The 11,577-nt window shown below is 38.5% G+C and overlaps 1 long non-coding RNA gene across 1 annotated transcript; it reads right to left on the bottom strand.

Moving 5' to 3' along the window:
• Nucleotides 1-261: 261 nt before the first annotated feature.
• Nucleotides 262-10,325, bottom strand: LOC130846511 (uncharacterized). The gene is made up of 4 exons (XR_009051574.1): nucleotides 10,290-10,325; nucleotides 10,061-10,139; nucleotides 7,875-8,034; nucleotides 262-339 (listed from the first exon to the last, which is right to left on the bottom strand). It is a non-coding gene; the product is annotated as an uncharacterized LOC130846511 (long non-coding RNA).
• Between the last annotated feature and the right edge of the window lie 1,252 nt (nucleotides 10,326-11,577).

Here is an 11,577-nt window from a genome sequence, read left to right as displayed (position 1 = left end):
TAAGGGAGTCCTATTCATGCCTGAGATGATCTTATATGTATGATGGCCTTTTCTGTCAAATTGTTATTTCTGTAGCTTGCTGTCAGAAATGTCACTCAAAGTTTCCTCTCCACCTCTCTTTTCCCTCTGTCATAGTAACTTGGAAGGTCTAATCCAAGTGGAATTTACTTCACCTATAAAATACAGCAAGGGGAACTTTTTTTCACTTCTTGTCTGTCTCTCCCTTCCCCCCACCCCCAGCTTTACCTTCATTCTGTTTAAGGGTTATAGTCCATTGTTTCTCCTGGTGGTAAAATTGTTCATCCAAGCAGTTTCTCTTGAGGTTCAAAAACCGAACTCCTGTGAGTAAAGTTTATATATAAATATGTTCGGCATATTTTCTGAGTTCATGCTACTTAGTTAATACTTAAACACAAAAGAAAACAACACAGAAATGAAAATGCCCTCCAATTAAAAAAAGTTCTTGAGCATAAATAGCAGATATTTGATTTTTGAAAATATAAAAAATAAAATATGGAACTTGTTAGCATTTACAATTCCTTTCTTTATCAGTGTGGCTTCCTTTTTGCTACGTTTCCATTTCATTATTTTTGCATGAATATGATAAATGGTCATTAAATCTAACCATTTTTATTTAATGTTCATAAAAGCTGGTAGGTTTTCAAACAGATGTGGCCTGATATGGTTCAGTGAATTTAGTGGACTTCTCATATAAATGGAATAATAAACATATGGAAGATGAATTTTATACCCTTGTTTACCTCTTCCAGAACTTACCCTTATTATAATTACAAATAGTTTGTTATGTATTGTGCAATATATATACCATTGTCCAGACACTGCCCAAACCTTAACTTGATCACTGCCATCTAGAGTTTCTAATCCGAGATAGCACTGACACCAAAAAATAGAGAGAAACATGGACAAATAGAAGACATGGCACAGTTATATATTCTTTTTTCTATAAAAAAGAAAATGTAATGAAGCCTGGCTCAAGAATGAACAAATTTTATCTTCTTTCCACTTAAATATTTTTCTTTCAGACTCAAGTGTTTGGGGAAGAAAAAATAGTTGATTTCACTTATTCTCTATCAATTAGGGGTAACTTTGAGGAATAACCCTTCCCCTTTTAACTTTTTAAAAAGAGGTCAGCAAAGAGAAGTTGGCAGTCAGAGATACCCAAGTGCAGATGATAGGAAGCTTTAACTAATAAAGGCAGGAGAGCCCCGTGGTTTAAAGCAAACCTTTACAGTAAGACTGCCGGGATCTAAATGCTGGCTTAGCCACTAATTAACTATGTGACCTTAGGCAAAAACTAACACTTCTAAACTTCTCATAGGGCTATGATGAGGGGATCAAATGAGATGGTGTATGAAGGGATTTATCCTAGTACTCGATTCATGGTGAGGAGTCGATAAACATCTATTATTTATTATTAGTCTCTGTTATTACTATTATTATTATTAGACTTGTAGCTTCTATTATTATTATTAGACTAATACCCTCCATTATTATTGTTATTAGACTATTATCATTATTAGCCTCTATTATTATTATTAGACAATTCAACCCCTTACCCTCCCTCCTAGCTTGGAAGGGAACAACTCATGAAATTAGACACCTTTTAGTTTTATTAATCATGTATCTAAACTCAATATTAGTATAGGTTCCCAGTTCGTTCTGTATCTCTTAGGTCACTTCAGTTTTCTGTTTGTACCTGTGTGCTTATCTTTTAGCATTCCATCTTTAAAAAAGACCTACATTGCATACATTCTACATGCAGGTTATTGAGTAAATAGTTTCTTGGGTTGTTTGGTGATGGGAAGCCCACTAGCCTGGGAGCTAGAGAAACTAGATTTTCTTTTCTCCATATTAGTTGAAGTTTATTTTTAGTCTCTCTCTTTTTTTAATTGAAAGTATAGTTAATCTACAATGTTGTGTTAGTTTCAGGTACAGCAAAGTGACTTATACATGTATATTTTTTCTGATTCTTTTCCATTAGAGGTTATTACGAGATATTTAATATAGTAACCTATGCTATACAGCAAATCCTCGTTATTTAACTGTCATATGTGGTAGTTGTGTATCTGTTAATCCAGTACTCCTACTTTATCCCTCCCTAGTCTCTTTCCCCTTTGGTAACTATACATTTGTTTTCTATTTTGTAAGTAAGTTCATTTGTATTATTTTTTAGATTCTACACATGTGATATATAGTATTTGTCTTTCTCTGTCTGACTTACTCCACTCAGTATAATAATCTCTAGATCCATCCATGTTGCTGCAAATGGTAATGTTGTAGTTGTTTTTTATGGCCAAGTAATATTCCATTGTGTGTGTGTGTATGTGTGTATGTGTGTGTATACCACGTCTTCTTTATCCATTCATCTGTCGATAGACACAGGTTGCTTCCATGTCTTGGCTATTGTAAATAGTGCTGCTGTGAATATTGGGGTGCATGTATCTTTTCAAATTAGCATTTTCACCTTTTCCAGATATATACCTAGGAGTGGGATTGCTGGATCATAAGGTAACTCTATTTTTAACTTTTTAAGGAACCTCCATACTGTTCTCCATAGTGGCTGCACTGATTTACATTCCCACCAACCATATAGGAGGGTTCCCTTTCAGAGAAACTAGATTCTAAATATGTGATCAGGCCTCAGTTTCTGTACCTATAAAACAGGTTGGAGTAGAAATTATCCAAAGTTCATTCTGGCTCTAACAGTCAGAGATTGCATGACTTACATAGGACACTCTTTCTAGCAGAACTTTTTTTCTTTCTTCCAAGTGTACATTGAGAAACTATTATGTGCCTGGCCCTGTGGTAGGCCCTAGGACTCAAAGAGAAATAAGTAGAGTTCTGTCCTCAAGAAATTTACAATCGAGTGGAAGGACAAACATCATGTTACAGTGTGATGAATGTTATCTTAGAGAGATGTATAGGGAATTATAAGGCCAGACAGAAGCAACATCTCACCAATGGGAAGCAAACACATAACCAATGGGAAGATAAGAGAAAGTTGTAGAGGAGTCAGCACCTGAATTGAATCTTGAGGATGAAATAAGAGCTAAGGAAGAGGTGAGGAGAAAGACATGCCTGGAGGGAATAGTATGTGCAAAGAAACAAAAGAGAGAGAAAGAACAGAGAACAGGTGGCTGCAGGGCAGAGGGCGTGGGCAAGGAGGTAGAGACAAGGCTTCTGTCCTCACTCTCCCATGTCTCCGTGACCAAGCTCACATCTTCCACGTTCGGCATTAGTTATCCTGCATTTGCTGCTGACTCCTTCCCCCAACTTATATCCTCAGCCGAGACTTGCTCTTGAACTTTAGACCTATATATCTGACCTTCCATTGACATGTCTGGAGGCACCTCAAATTTCTGATTTTCACCCCCAAGCAAATACTTTCTCATGTGTTCACTGTCTTGGTAAAGGGTGTTACCATCCACTTAATTGCTTATGCTAGAAATTTATGTTTTATCGTTGTTATTTCTCTTTTCTTTACTACCAATCTCCCTCAATCCAATCAGTTCCCAAGGACTTGTAATAATACCCCCCAAATGCATCTTTAACCCATTTGTTTCCCTCTATCTCCACTGCCACCACTCTAGTCCAAGCTGCCATTTTTGGCACTTGATGGCTGGGGGCTTTGGAGTTAAATCTGATCTCATCCTATTCCTATTTAAACTCCTTCAATGGAAATACCCCATTCTAAGATAAACTCCGAAGAATGATTGATTTTACTCCTGCCCCCACCCCCATCTCCAGCCCCATGTGAAATCCCCTCGTTCTCTTTGATCCAGTCACACTGTCCTTCTCTACGTTGCTCTAACAGTCTAGCCTCCTGCCCAACTTTAGGGCTCTTGCACTTTCCATACCCTCAGTCGGGAAGGCTCTTCTCTCCTCTACCATCCCCCATCTCTGACTAGGCTAGCTGCTATTCATTCTGCAGCTCTCAGTTTAAATGCCATTTCCACAGGGAAGTTTTTCTCGACCATTTCCCCTCTAGATTAGGCTAGATTCTCTATTCTCATAATACCACTTAAATTGTCTTTGTAGCATTATCATACTTACACTTAATAATTAATCATGTAATTATTTGTTGAATGTCTGTTTCTCCTGCTGGACCATGCCATTCCACAAGGACAAGGTGAGGTATGTTTGGTTCACTACAGTATCCTCAAATGTCTAATAAATTTTTTTGAACAAAAAACAAGGTGAAAGGGAGGGGGCAGTTAAATAAGATAAGGCCTGGAAAGTGTCCACTGGATTTAGCAACTAAGAGGTCATGGATGACCTTGGAGAAGGCAGTTTCGGTGGAGTGGTATGGGCAGATGGCAAATTGAAGTCGGTTTGAGGAGTGAAAAGGGGGTGTGAAAGTGGAGGCAATGCAATTATAAACTAATTTCAAGAATCTTATTCATGGCAAAAATAAAAGTGATATGACAATAGATAAAGGAATGATGCAGGAGCAAGGGATGTTTTACTTTTAAAGATAAGAGAGAAGTGAGTTTCCTTAAATGGCTGCAAAGAAAGCAGCAAAAGAGAAGATATACAGACTAATTGAGAGATTAAGGATATAGGAAAAAGAAGATATAATTTAATGAAGGAAGTTTTAGTACGAGCTGGGATCCAGAGTATAAAATATGTTTGGTGAAAGTTAAAAGTCACCTCTTCATTGAGACACGAGGAAAGGAAGTAAAGGCTGGTGTAATATGGATTAAATAGAGGTGTGGGGCCCTGAAGATGATGCTGGTTCTGCTGGAGGCACTCGGAGAAAGGGGAAGGTGGGGGAAGAACACAAAGGGAGAGCTTAGAATCACTGAGGGGAGGGGGAGAGGAAGCGGATCAGGATTAAGTCAAAAGACTGCTGGCCCTCGCCAAGGGAGATTTGTGGTGCCAGCCATCTGTATCATTGTGTCATTTTCTCCAGAAGCGCTCAGCAATTTCACTGAAGGCGTGAGATGTGTGGATTCTCCCAAGTCTGAGAGTTTGCAGGGAAAAAGCAGTTAGGAAGTTGAGAAAAGAGGTTGGGCAGTATTTGAATCATTGAGCCACTGGGTCAAAGTTGGATAAAGAAGGAAATGGAGACACAAGGTGGTGTTAGACTGGGAGTAAAATCAGTGACACAGGGGTTGGATGGTTTCTTGGAAGAAACAAAGAGAGAGTTTCTGAGAGCCAGAGGAACGTAGGAGAGTGGAACGAGAGGTTGTGCTGATGGAGCTTCTGATGTAGAAGTGGGAGTTTCTGATGTAGAAGTGGAAGTTACTTGCGGGATAAGATTGGCCACAGGGGTGGATATCCTCAGAGGCAGCTTCACATCTGTCCTACAAGCTGACATCACCCTCACTCTCTTCTCTTCTTACTGCATGTTGAAAATGCTTTTTATGCTCTCTGGGCCAGATCACAAACAAAAACAAAAACAAAACCGAAAGTGGTGATAAGGTTTATTCAATTATTTTCTGTCAGTTTAATTCCATTCACTTCAACAAATATTTAGTGTGTAGATGCCAGGTGTCAAGGCATTCCTGTGTGGTGAAGAGAATCAGTGTTTCCCTCTGAGGTATATCATTCGGTTAACGTGTGGAGAGTAGATTTGGGGTGTGTGGGTGGGGACTGGGGAGAGAGACAAGACTACAAGCAGCAACACTAGTGGCTTTACTATTTAATAGCTCTACGTTCCTGGGGTATTTATTTAACCTCCCTGGGTCTTAGTGTCTTCATCTGTATAATGGGAACATTAATAGTACCTACCTTGTAGGTTTTTTAGGAAATTATTTATTTATAATGATGCTTTACAGGAGCAGGAAAGGTACAAAGTGAGACTGGAGTGTCTTGCATAAAAGTGAGGAAGTGCTCATAAAAAATGATGGCGACCTGTCAAAAGAGACATAGGAGTCAGCCTGAAGGGCTTCCACGGGTCAAGTCTGGGATAATCTGAGCATCAAAAATAAATAAGGAAGTGATGGGAACTCTCTTGCACTGTTGGTGGGAATGTAAATTGATACAGCCACTATGGATAACAGTATGGAGGTGCCTTGAAAAACTAAAAATAGAGTTACCATATGACCCAGCAATCCCAGTACTGGGCATATACCCAGAGAACACCATAATTCAGAAAGATACATGCACCCCAATGTTCACTGCAGCACTATTTACAATAGCCAGGACATGGAAGCAACCTAAATGTCCATCAACAGATGAATGGATAAAGAAGATGTGGTACATATATACTATGGAATATTACTCAGCTGTGAAAAGGAACGAAATTGGGACATTTGTAGAGACATGGATGGACTGTCATACAGAGTGAAGTGAGTCAGAAAGAGAAAAACAAATATCGTATATTAACACATATATGAGGAATATAGAAAAATGGTACAAATCAACCAGTTTGCAAGGGAGAAATAGAGACACAGAAGTGGAGAACAAACATATGGACACCAAGTGGGGAAAGAGAGGGAGGTTGGGGTGGGATGAATTGGGAGATTGGGACAGCCATATGTACATTACTAATAAGAAAAAAAAGTCAAATTGTACACTTTGGATATATGCAGTTTATTGTACATCAATTGTATGTCAATAAAAGTTCTTAAAGAAAAAAATAAATAAGGAAGTAATGGATTATACTCTACTGAATAAAATAAGAATCTATGAGTCTATAATGATAAATAGATAAATAAGGAAAGAAAGCTTTGTTTTATGGTAGCATGTCAATTAATAAATGTAGAAGGGATGATGAAAATTTTAAAAACACCATTTTAGAAAAAAATTAATTTAGGCAAGAATCATCAAGCGCTAAATTTTGTGGAGGAAAGTTAATGATGAACAGGATGTTCATATTATATGGAAGTATCTCACTATAAATATTTATTACAACAGGGAAAATAGCAATACAGTGGAGAAAACAGACAACACTTTCACCAAGTGATCAAAACTAACATCACCCAAAAAAGGTGATTGGCCGCCAACACAATACCATGGAAAAAGACACGACCTCACTTCTTGGTATCCAGCCACAAATGCACAACCTAAATGTAGTCATCTGACACATCACACAAACCCATACTGAGGATAATTTTATAAAATAACTGGCCTGCGTTATTCAAAAAGAAAGGCCAAGGAACTATTCCATATTAAAGGAGACTGAAGAGATGTGACAACTGGGATTCACTGTCCTGGACTGGATTCTGTACTGGAAAAAAAAAAAACTATAAAAGACATTATTGGGACAATAAATGAAATTGGAATGTGGTCTTTAGATTAGATAAAAAGAGTACCAATGTTAAGCTTTCTCAATTTTGTAACTGTACTATAGTTATGTAAGGAAATACACACCAAAATGTAAATGGGTAGAGTAACATATATATGTATACAACCAACTCTTAATTGTTTAGGGAAAAAAATATGGAGAGGAAGAGAGGGAGAAAATGCTAAAGCAAATGTTGCAAAACTGTAACAACTGGCGAATCTGGGGAAATGGTGTACAGGAGATCTGTATATTATTTTTGCAAATTTTCCAGAAGTTTGAAATTATTTAAAAATAAAATTTAAAAACAATGCAACCCCCCCCCGAGCCCTACTCTCAATAAAAGTTAGCTATCTCTTCCTCCTGCCCGCCCCCACCTGCTCATCACCACCACCACCACCACCAGTTGGGTCATTCTTGCAGTATTTCATGTAAGAGGTGATGATGGACCTTATCTCAGGCATCAGGCATTGGAAACAGGGATGCAGTAGACGGGAAATATTCAAGCTAACTGCACCAGAAATTCTGGCATTGATGTGGGGAGTGCTCCATGCCATGGAATGCCACATGCCACTAAATACATAACACGTCACTTCAATTCATACAGCCCATGGCCAATTCCTACCATGCAGAATGAACTTCCTGTGGTATACTCCTCATGTGTGCCACGCGTGCCATCCAGCGAAGTGCAATTGGCTTCTGTATGCTACGGTATCTCTTTAGGGCAGTAATGGAGAAAAAAGGCTAGCTTGTTTTCAGGTCGACACAGATCATCTTTTCCTTCTCTTAGGGGGAAAATGGGAGGAAGTAGGAGGAAGAGAAAGAAAGAGCAATGAAAATTATTGTGGGAACAACCCAGAATGGGCATTCCAGAAGACCTCTCCTTCCTCTATTTCTGTAATCTTTTCCTGGCTGCCAGCCACTTACACCCCCTTAGCCTGACTCTCTTTCCAGACTAGAAGCAGGTGAGGTGGCTCACCTCCTCTTTCAGATTTACCTTTAGAAGTCCAATGTTTCAAGATAAACACAGTGACTCATTTGGGACTGTGAAGCTGCAGCCAGCCCACATGTGTGTGACTGGATGGAAAGCTGGCACATGGCTTATACCATCTCAGCAGAGCATTAATTAGTTGACTAAAGTTTGAGCAAATAAAGTGAGCTCTATTGGAGATAGTATTACTTAAAGCCTCCAGTATTTCCCATTTGCAGACAGAATAAAGCCCAAGATGACCTTCTATGATCTTGAATTATTCCACCTTGCCAAATCCTCCACAGGCTGATACTTGAATCCCACTGGGCAACACATCAGGCCACAAATTTCCTATTTCCCTCTCCTGTGGCTTTGCTCATTCTATTATCTAAGTTAGGAATGTCTTGAGCCACGATGGGACCAAGTTCGAGAGTCAACTTAAATGCCAGCTTCTGGAAGCGCTATGTGAGACTGCCAAGAGATTGCTTGCCCCATGATCTTTTCTGTTCCACATTATTGTACAGTATCCACCTTTCATCTCCTGTCACAATTTATTTTAAAAAACGGAACATTTTCATTATGTTTAAGTAGACAATCGCACACAGAAATACGATCAAGAAGATTTTTTTTGCTTAACTTATGTGGAACCCAAACATCAAAGCGATGAATAGAGCCGAGCTGGTGCAAATGATTTTCAATGCTTGATTTGGATACTCTGAGTATGTGAGCTATCTCCCATGTGGTATAACGTTGATTATTCTTAATTAATGTCTCTATTTGATCACTATCAACTTCAACTGGTCTACCCAACTGGGGAGCATCGTCCAGTGGGAATTCTCCAACACAAAACTTCACAAACCACTTTTGACATGTTCGATCAGTCACAGCACCTTCTCCATACACTGCACAAATCTTTTTGTGCATTTCAGTTGTGTTTACCTTTCTTGAAATAATACAGCAAAATATGCCAAAAATGTTAATATTAAAATGGCTACACAAAAAGTCACCAATTTTGATGTTTTCTTAAACGCACGCTATGACAGCTGTCACAATACAATCTAACAAAATTGTTTTGAATGAAGTTAAAGGCAACTAAGCTACTAGAGCCATCTTACAGAAAAAAAAAAGAACGAAATTTTTGGCCAACCCAATACTTTAAATCATTTCTAGATTATTTATAATACCTAATACAATGTAAATGCTATGTAAATAGTTTCCATGCACAGCAAATTCAAGTTTTGCTTTTTTGAACTTTCTGGAAAATTTTTTTCCCAAGTATTTTCCATCTATAGTTGGTTGAATTTTGAGATGTGGAAACTGCAGATATGGAGGGCTGACTGTATTGTCATACAATTTAACATAAATATGACATTTATTAAATTCCCTTTCAGTCTTTTATGCTCTGCTTATGTCTTAAAAAGACTAAGAAATAGAAAAGGAGGGACTTCCTAGGTGGCGCAGTGGTTACGAATCCGCCTGCCAATGCAGGGGACACGGGTTTGAGCCCTGCTCCAGGAAGATCTCACATTCCGTGCAGCAACTAAGCCTGTGCGCCACAATTACTGAGCCTGCGTTCTAGAGCCCGTGAGCCATAACTATTGAGCCCGTGTGCCACAACTACTGAAACCCATGCGCCTAGAGCCCGTGCTCTGCAACAAAAGAAGCCACAGCAATGAGGAGCCCCCGCCACAATAAAGAGTAGCCCCTGCTCCCCGAAACTAGAGAAAGCCCATGTGCAGCAATGAAGACCCAACACAGCCAATAAACAAAAATAAATAAATAAATGAATGAATAAATTTAAAAAAATAGAAAAGGAAATATTGCAGGAGTGAGAAACTTACTGGATGTTTGTTAGAGTGGGATGAAGGAAAACACAAGATGAAAGATACCACAATTATCTGTGAGGCTTGGTGTAAAATCCTGTAAGAAAAATAAAGGATCTAATATTGATACATGCACATCATTTTACTTTTAGAAACCTTGGCTCCTTTGTAGAGCATTAATTTTTATGTCATATTAGGTAGAGAAAATGCACTTTTGTATATAAAACCTTATCATTAAATTATTTACCTTTTCTTCCAGAAACTGTTGTCTTTCCAACTTCATCTTTAGGCACAGACAAATGGTCAGCTAAATGGCATCATTAATAGAAGCAGCTATTTTAGAAGCTCTGCTTCTGGAAGTGGAATAAAAAGGAGGTGTAACCGGAGTTTAAGATACCCACTGATAATGAGGGTATTTGAGTGATGGTAATTGGCAAGGAGAAAGACTTAAAGATCTATCTGGAGACCAACCCTCACACTCCAGGCATGCTGCCAGATAAAGACTAAAAACAGCATGTAAGATGGCAAGAAAAATATGCTCCTTGGTTTCTTCATTGCCATAAAAGCCATTGGGAAGAGCTTAAAGAGATATGCCATTCCTGAATGGTAACATGAGACTTCTCGTTCTATGACTTGTGTGAAAACTTCTGCTGTTACGGAATGGAGACAAGGAATATCATTTTCAACAAAGTGCAACCCTTTGGTCTATCTACTCAGCATCAAAAAAAGGGTACAGTAAGTACAGCTGCAGAATGACCACCCATTTACATTCGGTGATGCTCTTGGAACCAGATCAGTAACTCAACAATGTTGCTTCTTTCTTTGGAACCTCTTTAACCTTGGGGATGACAGTTTGATTTTTGCACACCCACACAAGATTTGGTAGTACATAACAAACTTACAGAATGTAGCCACAGCTTCTTGCCCTGGGAAATGCGAGTCAGTTTATTAAAACCAGTTTGATGTTGGGGCCCTTGTGAGCAGAATCTTTAAGATGATCTGAGCCAATCCACGCTCCATTATTTCACTGACACTTAACATGTTTTTTGCAGCTGTGAAGCTGTATCTCCCCAAATCCTAGACAATGAGCAAATTACACTTGTTCAGTCAGTGAATAAATCAGCTAAAATGGCTGCATGACTGAACCGACAAGTCATTTGACACACTGTAAACTGAAACACTGAAGGAGATTGGAAGAAATGAGATTGTGTTGTCCTCTCGGTCACTTAAAATCTCTCAGTGTATTTTGTTTTCTGTAAAATGGGTATATTAACACTTTGCCCAGATGGGTTGTGGTGAAGTTTGGAAATAATACATGTGAAGTATCTGACATGTAGCAGACACTTGATAAATGGTTGCTGTAATTATTCTTATTACGAAAATTTCAAGTTACTTTGAAGAAATTAAGCAATTAATTACTGGTTGATGTAGATTTAAAAAAAATTCTATCTAGTACCGTTTTATTAATCAACTAGGTATAATGGCAAAAGGAAGTTTAAAGCTGGATTAATCCAAGTTGTCAAGCAGCTTAAATA

This window comes from Hippopotamus amphibius, chromosome 2 (genome assembly GCF_030028045.1).
Source record: "Hippopotamus amphibius kiboko isolate mHipAmp2 chromosome 2, mHipAmp2.hap2, whole genome shotgun sequence".
In the NCBI taxonomy this organism is placed as follows: Eukaryota; Metazoa; Chordata; class Mammalia; order Artiodactyla; family Hippopotamidae; genus Hippopotamus; species Hippopotamus amphibius.
This window is presented reverse-complemented; position numbering and strand designations above follow the sequence as displayed.